The 12,234-nt window shown below is 39.9% G+C and overlaps 1 long non-coding RNA gene across 1 annotated transcript; it reads left to right on the forward strand.

Moving 5' to 3' along the window:
* Positions 1 to 1,872: 1,872 nt before the first annotated feature.
* Positions 1,873 to 10,144, forward strand: LOC134298296 (uncharacterized). Its single transcript, XR_010005304.1, has 2 exons — positions 1,873 to 7,068; positions 9,763 to 10,144. It is a non-coding gene; the product is annotated as an uncharacterized LOC134298296 (long non-coding RNA).
* The last annotated feature ends 2,090 nt before the right edge of the window (positions 10,145 to 12,234 follow it).

A 12,234-nucleotide genomic window follows, 5' to 3' on the forward strand; every position in this document is an offset into this window, starting at 1 on the left:
ACGTCATTGTCCCCCATCCCTCACTACCTAGCTTCTAGTATCTGCTGCACATAGTAACTGCCCTACCTTTCTCAATACTAAATATGGTTTTTCCTTGCTGTGAAAGTGGAGAAGCTTTTTCTATTTGATTTTACACTGAAGTCACAGCAACAAAACTCTCACAATCGGAAGGACCTCTCTAATGAAGCATGTTCTGTTTGTGTGCTGTTCTTCCCATGGATGCCTCTAACAATGACAGGGGAGAAGCACCATAGCAAAATCAGGTGGTTAATCATCAAGATAATTTAAGGATGCTGCTGATCTTCACAACAGAACGAAGTCTGTGACGAATGAGAAACAGCTTCCTTTTGCAGTGTAGAGCCCCTAAACAAAAGCAAGTATAATGTATCCAGAGCAACTACCACTTCTCATTGTGTCTGCTATTGTGGCTTTCCTTAAGGACAATGCGTCACTGCAATCAATTAAAAAAAATCCCTGCCGCATCTGGCTTTCTGAGAATTTTCAGTCAAATCACCATTTGCATTATAAAGTGTCCTTTGTGTGAATATTCCAGGGCATGGAACAAAGACACAGTCAAAACTAAACGAAATCAAATATTAATAAGCTGAGCAAAATAAATACATTTTTCAATGTGTAGATTTTTCTTTTTTATTACAAAAATTCAAATAGCTTTATGCATTTCTAATAACAACAGGGAATTGAGTCCCATAGCTATGGATCAGAGTAAATAAAAATGTGTTCTCCTGACACGTACATAAAATAAGTGGCAAGCAGAAAGAACAACCTGATAAACTGAACAGCCGAATATTGTCTTTATCTAAAATGTGTTCCATCATGGAACCATTAACATTCCATGAAAGGATACTGGTGATTCCTTTTCTGTTACTAATAGCTATTATATTAGAAAGGGCTAATTTGAGAGATTCATCCAGTTCAGGGATTAACAAAGTTCCACAGACAGGGTGCATGGATTGTGATCTTGCCTCATATTGGATACTTAAATAGAAACTTTACTATGATAGTTGTCCAACTTTCCCCAAACTATCTCTTCTCAGACATTTTGGAGTTTCAACTTACATGAGCCCTCAGCCTATAGGAGTTTTCAAGGAAATAGCCATATTACTTTCTTGTAATCTAATATTGGGAGGGTAGGATAGAGGAAATGAACTTCTGTGGTCATCAACCCACTTCCTTAAATGCACTGATGAAGTCATGTTGAAGTCAAAGTGTTTAAGAAACTAAACAATTGTGGGACTGAGAAAAAAATGCAATAGAATACAGAAACATGTAAGAGCTGCATATAGTGAAATAGGCCTTCCAAGTCTTTAAATTTGCTTACCAAATTCCTATGGTCAAAAATGTACTCTGAAGAGATTCCTTTTTTATACGTAAAGTTGTAGGGATTGGTGTGTTAGTATATGTAATATGGCATTAAATCGTTATCTTAGGGGAGGTCATTGATCCCAAGAGAACTGACTTTTGGTAGGCAGATGTATTTATTTACACATCAATGCTAAGTGATGACCTTAATGATTTGGAAGATTTGTACCACTTAATGCAGTTCTTTGGAGATTTATGGCGAGGATCTCAATTTGTTATCAAAGGCTTTCATGGCCGGAATCACTGGGTTGCTGTGAGATTTTTTGGACTGTATGGTCATGTTCCAGCAGCATTCTCTCCTAACATTTCCTTCATCTGTGACTGGCATCTTCAAAGGTTTGAACCTCTGAAGATGTGAGCCACAGATGCATGTGAAATATTATGAGATAATGCTGCTGGAACATGGTCATAAAGCCCGAAAAACTCACAGTAACCCCAATCACAATTTGCCTTTTCTGTATCCTATAACATTTTGACTGTTGTTGAATTCTGTCCTACTAACATAGCAGTGTAACTGCTAGATGTCCTTTTCAACAAAAAAATTTTTTGTTTTCAGCCTATAGGATTTACAGTTGAGACATCAAGACCACTGCTTCTTAAACTGTGGGTCCTGGCCCCAGATGGGGTCCCCTTAGCTCAATGATGGGATCCCAAAAATTTCTGCAACATAAAGGTTTTTTCTAAATGGCACCTAGTGCAGTGTTCACAGTAAATTTGGCAGAAGATGCTTCAGCTGTACTTCATTAAAAAAGGAAAATGAGCCTGGTTAGCAGGCCTTGCATATGCTGATTGGTTATCAATAAATATATGATTTTATAGCTATTTTATATATGCATAATATAATATATCTGGGGTAACAGAAAAAATTATCAGGCCAAAAGGGGTCCTGAGTGGAAAAATTTAAGAAGCTCTGATCTAGACTGCCTCAAGTCTGCCACCATGTTCACTGTCCTTATTTCTCCACAGAATGCTGTTCTTCTAAGGATCAATCCTTCTCTCTGCCTGCTAATAGCTCGACTGTTCTTTCAACTGTGGCCCAATTTATAGCTCATTTACTTTTTCCCACAGAGTTAAATTGAAGTCTTTGATAAATTAGCCTGACATTGCTGTCCCTACCTCTTTTATCTCCATAACACCACACAATAGGTTTTGCTTCTTGGACACACTATACAGGTTACAAGATGAAATGCCATAGAAATTTCTTAGCTTGAGACTATTTAGTCAAAATTTTCATGTTATCTGATGGGGGCCATTTCATCTGTTCCAAAATTGTACATTTGCTATATCATGAAAAACCTTTGATTAAAAATATAAATCAATTGGTTTCAATACTAATTGCTTCTGGGCAGTTCATATACAATTTGCATTAAATACCAAAGTTAGGACTATGGTCCATGCTACCATAGTTCTGAATGATTTCTATTTATGATTATGAAAGTTGGATGGTGGATAAAGCTGACAGGAAAAAGATCAGCTCATTTTATATGGTACTAGCTGTGCCCGGCCACGCGTTGCTGTGGCTTAGTCTGGTGGTGTTGGTCAGTCTACATTAGGTTGTATTTATGCTGTGACCTCCACCTTCTTTATACTCACATTAGTAGTAGTATTTGAAGTCTGTTACCTTCTTCAATTTTTGTGTTGATTGATAATTGCTTGAGATCCCTGTTGTCTTTGGTTTGTTGTTAGTTGTAATGTCTGATTCTGCTGAGTGCGGTTTATATTTTTATTGTGGTACAGTAGTCTTTTTTTTTTTTGCCTGTGTAGGTGTTTATTATTATTGTTGTTGTTGTGGTCATGAAGGTTGGATAAGTTAGATGCTACTGTATTGTTTTTTGGAGGCCCAGTGTAGCACTGACTGGCCTCTCAGCCTCAGTGCCTGGCTGTTTCTTGCCTGTGATGGTGTTGATTTTTATTGTTGTTGTTGTTGTCATTGTTATTATTGTAATTGTTTTTTTGGAGGCCAAGTGTGAATGTAGGGATTGGGGAGGTGGATGAGTTGTGTTGTCAAATTTTGTATTTGTTATAGTCACAATGCGTTGTTGTGAGTTTTGTGGGTCCGGATTGTGGTTTTGTGGTGTGGTTGTGTTGTTACAACTGAGAGGCAAGGCTTTTGTGTAGTGTTGCCAAGTTTTGTATTTCTGGGGCATTTAGTTGTGTGCCAAGTTTTGTATTTCTGGGGCGTTTAGTTGTGTTGTTATAGTCATGATGCGTTGTTGTGAGTTTTGTGGGTCCAGTGTGGTTTTGGGGTGTGGTTGTGTTGTTACAACTGGGAGGCAAGGCTTTTGCATTGTTTTGCCAAGTTTTGTATTTCAGGGGCGTTTAGTTGTGTTGTTATAGTCATGATGCGTTGTTGTGAGTTTTGTGGGTCCAGATTGTGGTTTTGTCTCTTGGTTGTGTTCTTACAACTGGGAGGCAACGCTTTTGCGTTGTGTTGTCAAATTTTGTATTTTGGGGGCATTTAGTTGTGTTATAGTCACGATGCGTGGTTGTGAGTTTTGTGGGTCCGAATTGTGGTTTTGTGGTGTGGTTGTGTTGTTACAACCGAGAGGCAAGGCTTTTGCGTTGTGTTGTCAAGTTTTATATTTCTGGGGCATTTAGTTGTGTGCCAAGTTTCGTATTTCTGGGGCATTTAGTTGTGTTGTTATAGTCACGATGCATTGTTGTGAGTTTTGTGGGTCCGGATTGTGGTTTTGTGGTGTGGTTGTGTTGTTACAACCGGGAGGCAAGGCTTTTGCATTGTGTTGTCAAGTTTTGTATTTCTGGGGTGTTTAGTTGTGTGCCAAGTTTCGTATTTCTGGGGCGTTTAGTTGTGGTGTTATAGTCACAATGCATTGTTGTGAGTTTTGTGGGTCCGGATTGTGTTTTGTGGTGTGATTGTGTTGTTACAACCGGGAGGCAAGGCTTTTGCGTTGTTTTGCCAAGTTTCGTATTTCTAGGGCGTTTAATTGTGTTGTTATAGTCATGATGCATTGTTGTGAATTTTGTGGGTCTGGATTGTGGTTTTGTGGTGTGATTGTGTTGTTACAACCAGGAGGCAAGGCTTTTGCGTTGTTTTGTCAAATTTTGTATTTCTGGGGCGTTTAGTTGTGTTGTTATAGTCACAATGCTTTGTTGTGAGTTTTGTGCATCCGGATTGTGGTTTTGTGGTGTGGTTGTGTTGTTACAACCAGGAGGCAAGGCTTTTGCATTGTGTTGTCAAGTTTTGTATTTCTGGGGCATTTAGTTGTGGGGCAAGTTTCGTATTTCTGGGGCGTTTAGTTGTGTTGTTATAGTCACGATGCATTGTTGTGAGTTTTGTGGGTCCGGATTGTGTTTTGTGGTGTGATTGTGTTGTTACAACCGGGAGGCAAGGCTTTTGCGTTGTTTTGCCAAGTTTCGTATTTCTAGGGCGTTTAATTGTGTTGTTATAGTCATGATGCATTGTTGTGAATTTTGTGGGTCTGGATTGTGGTTTTGTGGTGTGATTTTGTTGTTACAACCAGGAGGCAAGGCTTTTGCGTTGTTTTGTCAAATTTTGTATTTCTGGGGCGTTTAGTTGTGTTGTTATAGTCACAATGCTTTGTTGTGAGTTTTGTGCATCCGGATTGTGGTTTTGTGGTGTGGTTGTGTTGTTACAACCAGGAGGCAAGGCTTTTGCATTGTGTTGTCAAGTTTTGTATTTCTGGGGCATTTAGTTGTGGGGTAAGTTTCGTATTTCTGGGGCGTTTAGTTGTGTTGTTATAGTCACGATGCATTGTTGTGAGTTTTATGGGTCCGGATTGTGGTTTTGTGGTGTGGTTGTGTTGTTACAACTGGGAGGGAAGGCTTTTGCATTGTGTGGCCAAGTTTAGTATTTCTGGGGTGTTTAGTTGTGTTGTTATAGTCACGATGCATTGTTGTGAGTTTTGTGGGTCCAGTGTGGTTTTGTGGTGTGATTGTGTTATTACAACCGGGAGGCAAGGCTTTTGTGTTGTGTTGGCAAGTTTTGTATTTCTAGGGCGTTTAGTTGTGTTGTTATAGTCATGATGTGTTGTTGTGAGTTTTGTGGGTCCGGATTGTGGTTTTGTGGTGTGGTTGTGTTGTTGTAACCGGGAGGCAAGGCTTTTGCATTGTGTTGCCAAGTTTTGTATTTCTGGGATGTTTAGTTTTGTTGTTATAGTCACTGCGCCCGCAACTTTATCCTTTTATATATATAGATAGATTTAAGAATGGTTTGACAGATGCACTGGGCTTCCAAAACGGCCAATATATGTGCCCTTGGTCAAATTAAATTTGAACACTCTTTAGAAGCTAAAATAACCAGACCGAAGCTATAATATTTTGGACATATCATGAGATGACAAGATGAATTATGCTTAGTAGAGTAGAAGGAAAAGACAAAGATCGCATTCTATTTGAATAAACTCAATCAAGAAAACCACAACTTTGCAGGATGTGACTTGACTGTTCATTAGAGAGTGCTATGGAGATATCTCATTCATAGGAGCAGTATAATGATGGGCAGGAGGGAAGCAGAGGAACGTGGGGGGAAATATTGGGAAGAGTGGGGAAAAGCTCTTACCCTGTCCTCTCCCACCACCACTTTTCACTTTCTCTTGACCCCTCTCCCCCTGCTTACTGGAAGCTTGAGTCTGGTAAAACCCAACTCCTGAGAAGGGAGTCTTCTCTCCCTTGTAGCATGCTGACAAGATGGAGTTCCATAGGCAGCCACCAGAAGTGGCCATGCATCATGGGATGGCCTTTGTGGGACTCCGTTTCACCAGTGTGAGAAAACAGAAGAAACATGGGGAAAACATCCATGTAGTGAGGTCCTAAGTCAAAGCCAATTCCATGGCAATAAGCAATAACAACAAGAGTTAGCCTTACCAGTAGGAAGGGTGAGACAAATGCCTCAGGTAGCAGGTGCTTGGAGACACCAAGAGGAAGAAGTACCTTATGGATCATGGCTGGCGACCCCAAAGGTGAGGTGGCCTCTGATCTTGACTGCCTCCAGTTTTAATGGAGAATGCTCTCCAATTGTGATGAATGAAATTATATGATTGGGGTCTAGCTAAGGGCCTATTCAGGTCTGGCAAGACTGAAGATACCATCTCAAAATTAAAACCTGAAAACTGTGTTATGAAGGAGGTGAAGAATTTGATTAACTTTGGCATGAAAAGTACTGATGAGGAAAGTGCTGAACTGAAAATAACTGATCTGGAAATTTGTGATGTAAACAACACATATTTACATAGTCAGAGATAATGCCTCTTTCTGAAACAATTACGCATTACATTAAGGAAGAAAAACAACATCTTTTCCAGAACTGATGGAGCTTCAGCAAGTCTTAGCTAAATGATATGTTGTAAAAAAAATCCGTTAACAACAACAGCAAAAACTTATACATAAGGAGACTCTTTTCTCTTCAAAAAGTGTGTCAGATCTGTGAGGAACGCAGAATCGAAACACCTTCCTTCTTCCAAGATGGACTGAATGAAGAAGGATGGTAAGATGTGTATGAATGAATGTATGTGAGTGAATGCTGAGTAAATGTGATGTTTCTCCTTTGTCTGTGTAATCAATATAGTTATTATAAAACCAGTACTGAGTCTTTGTGTCTACTTTCTTCTTTGAAAGTGCCTTAGTAAAGCAGTAGAAGATACAAGATTTGAGTTATACTTTCCAAACAAATGTGTATAGGATTGCTGTTTCAATCAGTTTATTAATCAGGTGAGTAATCATCAAAACACCAGATGCTATGTAGATAAAATTACATTAATGGTGTTCTGTGCTATTTTATGGTTTGTGTACAGTCTTGATGAATATTCATGTTTTAATTTTATAAATTGCTTATTTGTCTTTGAAATAACTTTTTTATTTATAGTGTTGTTGAATTTTTGTATAGCTATCATGTGTGTTGTTTTTAATACATGACCCTCCATGCTTGGGAATCCATTCCTGAAATTACTGTAGAAACAGGAAACTATGGAAAATATTATTATTATTATTATTATTATTATTATTAGTAGTAGTAGTAGTAGTAGTAGTAGTACCCTGTCCCATCTCCCCGAAGGGACTCATTGAAATCAACAGGTTACCATAAAGTTATGCTCTATCACTGAAACCTCATTGGAAGACTTACAGACACACTTCAGTCTTTCTGGATGAAATCAGTGTGACTTAAATTGCTTTACCTAGTTGGTGCTCTGTGCTTTTGTATTGCATATGAGAAGCAGGGAAGTTTTAAAATGCACATTGTTGGCAGTTATATTTATCTAAAATGTAGTAAACAGGTGGAAGCATGCAACCTTTCACAAACCTTGGTCCTCTAACAATGAATTTCTGCATAGCTAACAGCTTCAGGGGTTAGCACATCACAGAATGGATGGCATCTGCATTGTAGAAAAATGTAAAATGAGTTCCTGCTGCCAAAACTGAGCTGCAAAAAGACAAAGAAATCCCTAGTGTAGCACTACAGAATTTTAAAGGAATCTTGCCTCAGTACTTCCTGCCAGGCAAATAACTTTTGCACTCAGCAGTTCTTATAGGCTCATAGTGAGATCAACTTTGTTTTCACTCTGAGGGAGCATGATAAAGACCAACTATGGCAAACACAATTGTTTTTATTGTGTTCCATCTTTTGATCCATGTTCTCTCTTCTCCAATTTTCAGACATATTAACTATACAATGAGGACAAAACAGGGCAAAACAGAGCACACCATCGTAAAACAAGTAATATTCTGTAAAAAAAAAAAAACTTCTAGATATATGGCAAGCATAATATAGCTCTGCACATAAGAATGACTGTAACAGGTACTTCTACTTATGTCAACTTAAAGGCCATTGTCATTGAATTGAATTGGATTTACTCCCAAGTAAATGTGCAGTATTGGGGTGCAAACTTAGGGCGGTTACAGACAACGGTAAGGTCTGCTTCAGCCCATATTTTACAAACCCGGGTTGGGGCAGACTGTAGTCCACACACCACCCCAAAAGCCAACGCTTTCCACAGGCACTGTCTACATGTTCTCCTGTTACCAACTGGGAGAACAGGGAGACGGTCCCCACCCCCTCCCAAAAACCCTTAAAAACGGGGGGAACAGTAAAAATAACTTACCGGCCTCCATTGGGCCTCACAGCACAGTCCTTGGGATGTACCATTATGCCTGGTCACTCCTGCCTCCCCCTTGGTTTTTCCCACATAATGGTACATCCCGGGACTGTACTATGAGGCCCAACGGGGGCCGATAAGTTATTTTTACTGTTTTCCCCCATTGTGAAGGGGCTTTAGGAGGGGATGGGGCAGAAAGTGTGGGATGGCTGTTTGGACAGGCTGCAGTGAAGTCCCAGGACTCTCAGTGGGCCTGTCCACACAGTGCCATAGCCCGTTAGACTCAGGCCACGTGTCTAAGCCACGTGTCTAATGGGCAATCACATTAATTCGCTACAAACATGAATTAATTCATGTTTCCCTAGGACATCATCTGGATGGCCCCCTTTTAATTGCAGACACACCCGCATTAAAGAGTCTGTCTGGAAGCACCTTTAATCTACCTTATTACTAAGGTCAGGCAAAGAGGACTTTAGCATGACAGGTATTTTGAATTTCAGTTCCCAGCATCTACAAGCCAGCATGGCACATTCAGGTCATGTAAAAGAATTGTGGGAACTGCACTCCAAAAGTCTGAAAAAAACAAGTTCCCCCCCCCCCCCCCAGTTGAAGGCACTGTACGACAATTTAGGACCCGTGTCTTTTTATGTTTTTCCAGGGCATGAATCCCACTAGTTGTAATACTTTCTTATACATTGAGAACTTCGATAGAACTTAAGACAAAGTCCTCAAAGATTACTCAGAGGCACAGAAAATCGTTGGTACTGAGCAGGCCAGTTAATTAGACAGAAAGAGTAAACATAAAGCTATGTTTATGCTGTTTGGGGGAACCCTGAGCTTTTCTTGTGACAATATCAGGAATGGCAGAAACGCTTTCCTGAATGACAACTTGTCCATCACAACCAGTATTTTTGGCAGCATACTGCTAGAAGAGAGTGTTTGACATGTTCTAGGTCACTTGAGGTGACAATGAGACCCTATGTGAACTGAGCATTCAAATTCATACACTTTAAGGATCTTCTGCCCAGCAGTTGGGGCAGAGCAGAGACTCATTTATGCAAGAAAGAGTTACCTCAAAGGTGGAGAATGTGAACAATCTTGCTTTACTTAGGGAGGGGCAACCTCCAGCCCTAATTTTCAAAGCCCTGTGCAAGCATTCATTTCAAACCTCTGGGGCAAGTAATGAATACATTCCTAAATTGCCACCATGGACTCCCATGTAATATGTTCTATTATTTTTCCTTGCATTGAGTTCAGTCTGGTTGTCCTGTAGTTTCTCAAATCTTTTTTTTTTTTTTGCCTTTTTTTAAAGAGACATATCATGTGTGCCCTTCTCCAGTCCTTTGGCACCTCACCTTTCTCAAAAAAGTGGCAAGTGCTTCAGAGAAGTACATCCATACGTTCCTTCAGTGCTTTGAAATGCAGTCATCTGGCCCTGCAGATTTTAATTCATTTGCATCAACTTGGAACCTCATCACGTCAAGGTCCTTAAGCCGGGGAACAGCGGGGGCTCCCTCAGGCAGCATCGTAAGACGGAGCTCAAGCCCTGTGTGATGAAGCAGAGTTCTGACTAATTCCTTATCAATCTTCATTTGCAACCCAGATTCCTTGCCAATATCTCTTCTGGTGCATGGAAGCACACAGTCCTCTTTTGAAGGGGTGAGGGGGTGCTGAAGTAAAATAGGTATTGAGCAGTTCTGCCTTTTCTTTGTGATTGATTACCATTTTACCATCCTTGCTAAGCAGCAGTCTCACAATTTCCTTCATTCATCTCTTTCTTCCAACACATTTGGAAAAACTTTTTGTTGCTTTTTGCTTGTCTTTCAAGTCTTGAAAGAATTTTTTCAAGGGAATGTAGCTTTTTTGGAGGGGGGGGCTCCCCTTTCCCCTGGTTTACATTGGTCACTTATGTTACAGTTATTAATATAGGCTCATCTATTTCAATGTGCAAGTTACACATTTAGATGCACCTCTTATATCATTACTGGGAATTCTGCAGCCCTATAGCTATTCAGTACTTAGCATCTCCAGACAGCATATCCAATAGTAAAGAATGCTGGGAACTGCAATTCAAGGCCCTTCACACAGTCATATAACCCAGAATATCCAGGCAGAAAATCCCACAATATGTGCTTTGAACTGGGTTATCTGAGTCCACATTGCCATATATTCCAGTTCGAAGCAGATTATGTGGGATTTTATTCAGCTGTGTGGAAGGAGCCTCAATAACCTCAGGAGGGCCACAAATACCTCATCCCTTTATTATACTAAGGGGATGCCTGCACTACACAGTTATAGCAGTTTACCCACATGGCTTCATCTAAGGAATCCTAATATTTAAGATATAGAAAAGCACTCAAAATTCTCTGCTAGAAAACCGAAGTGCAATGCAGTTTCCTATGCACTCTGAGAAGAGGGACCGACTGAAGTTTATCTTGGGAACTGTAGTTCGATGATGACCTCTGGCAGTACCTCCTTAAACAACAATTCTCAGGATTCCTTCAAATGGATCTATGACAGTTAAAGTGATATTACATTTATAGAAACGTGTGCTGCAGCTACACCAGAGACCATAAGAACTTTAAAAGGAACAACACTGGCTAACCAGTGGTTCTCAACTTGAGGTCCCCAGATGTTTTTGGACTACAACTCCCAGAAATCCCAGTCAGTTTACCAGCTGGTGGGGACCCCACATTGAGAACCACTGGAATAAGCAATTTTCCTAGTCATTCCCCAATGCAACACTTCAAAAACACTGACCTTGTACTTGATTTCATGATCATGTTTAATATAATTTATGTCTTATGTAATGTTTTTTGTTGTGTGCCTTCAAGCCATTTCTGACTTCTAGCAATCTTATCACAGGGCTTTATTGGCAAATTTTATTATTTATTTATTCAGAGGAGGTTTGCCATTGCCTTTCTCTAAGGCTTTGAGAGTGTAATTTGCCCAAGGTTACCCAATGTCTTTTCATGGTCAAGTGGAGATTCAAATCTTGGTCTCCAGTGTCCTATTTCAGTGCTCAAACCACTGTGCCACATTGGTTCCCTTATTTAATTACTATACAGTATTTTAAGATCTGCTAGACTCCAGGAAAACTTGATCCTTTGGTCTGGTTAAACTATTATGCTTCTTCCTGATTGATTTTTAAAAATTAAATGCCTATTAGCATGAGACAAGCACCAGGAAAATTACTTACTGCAGTGAACAAAAGTTGCTAAGAAACAACAACAGGAAAGAAAATAACTAAGATTTACAAAGGAAATCTTTGGGGGTAGATTTGATGAATCTATCCCCGAACATATAAACAAACCTGCGGAGACCAAGACTTTAAGTGCCATCTGTGCTGGGAAGCGCTGTGCTGACTTAGAACACAATAGAGACCGTTTGTAGTCCCAGATGTACTAAAGACTTGATTTGAATCAATTTGCTCCCCATACAAATTGTTATGGATGTTCTGGGCTTTTGTGATCTGAATGAGCAATGTTGTCAGGGCACCTGCGCCCACTTAAGTTTGCAACAAATTAAGACTGACCGCTGTAGAAGCCTCATTTAAATTGAGGATGATTTATCATTGCAGGCTTGCACAGTTTGTCTAACTGTCCTTGACATGGGTCAGAGGCCTTCCAGCACTGACGTCAGATTGCACCTTTGATATGGGAAGCAACGCGCTCTCTCGGTTGCAAAATTAATAAGATTTTGATGGGAAATTCTTCACCACACACATCTTCATTGGTCCTGTGACAAGGCTTAGGGGCAAAAAAATGTGTTTTGATTCAAGACA

This window comes from Anolis carolinensis, chromosome 4, assembly GCF_035594765.1.
Source record: "Anolis carolinensis isolate JA03-04 chromosome 4, rAnoCar3.1.pri, whole genome shotgun sequence".
Taxonomy (NCBI): Eukaryota; Metazoa; Chordata; class Lepidosauria; order Squamata; family Dactyloidae; genus Anolis; species Anolis carolinensis.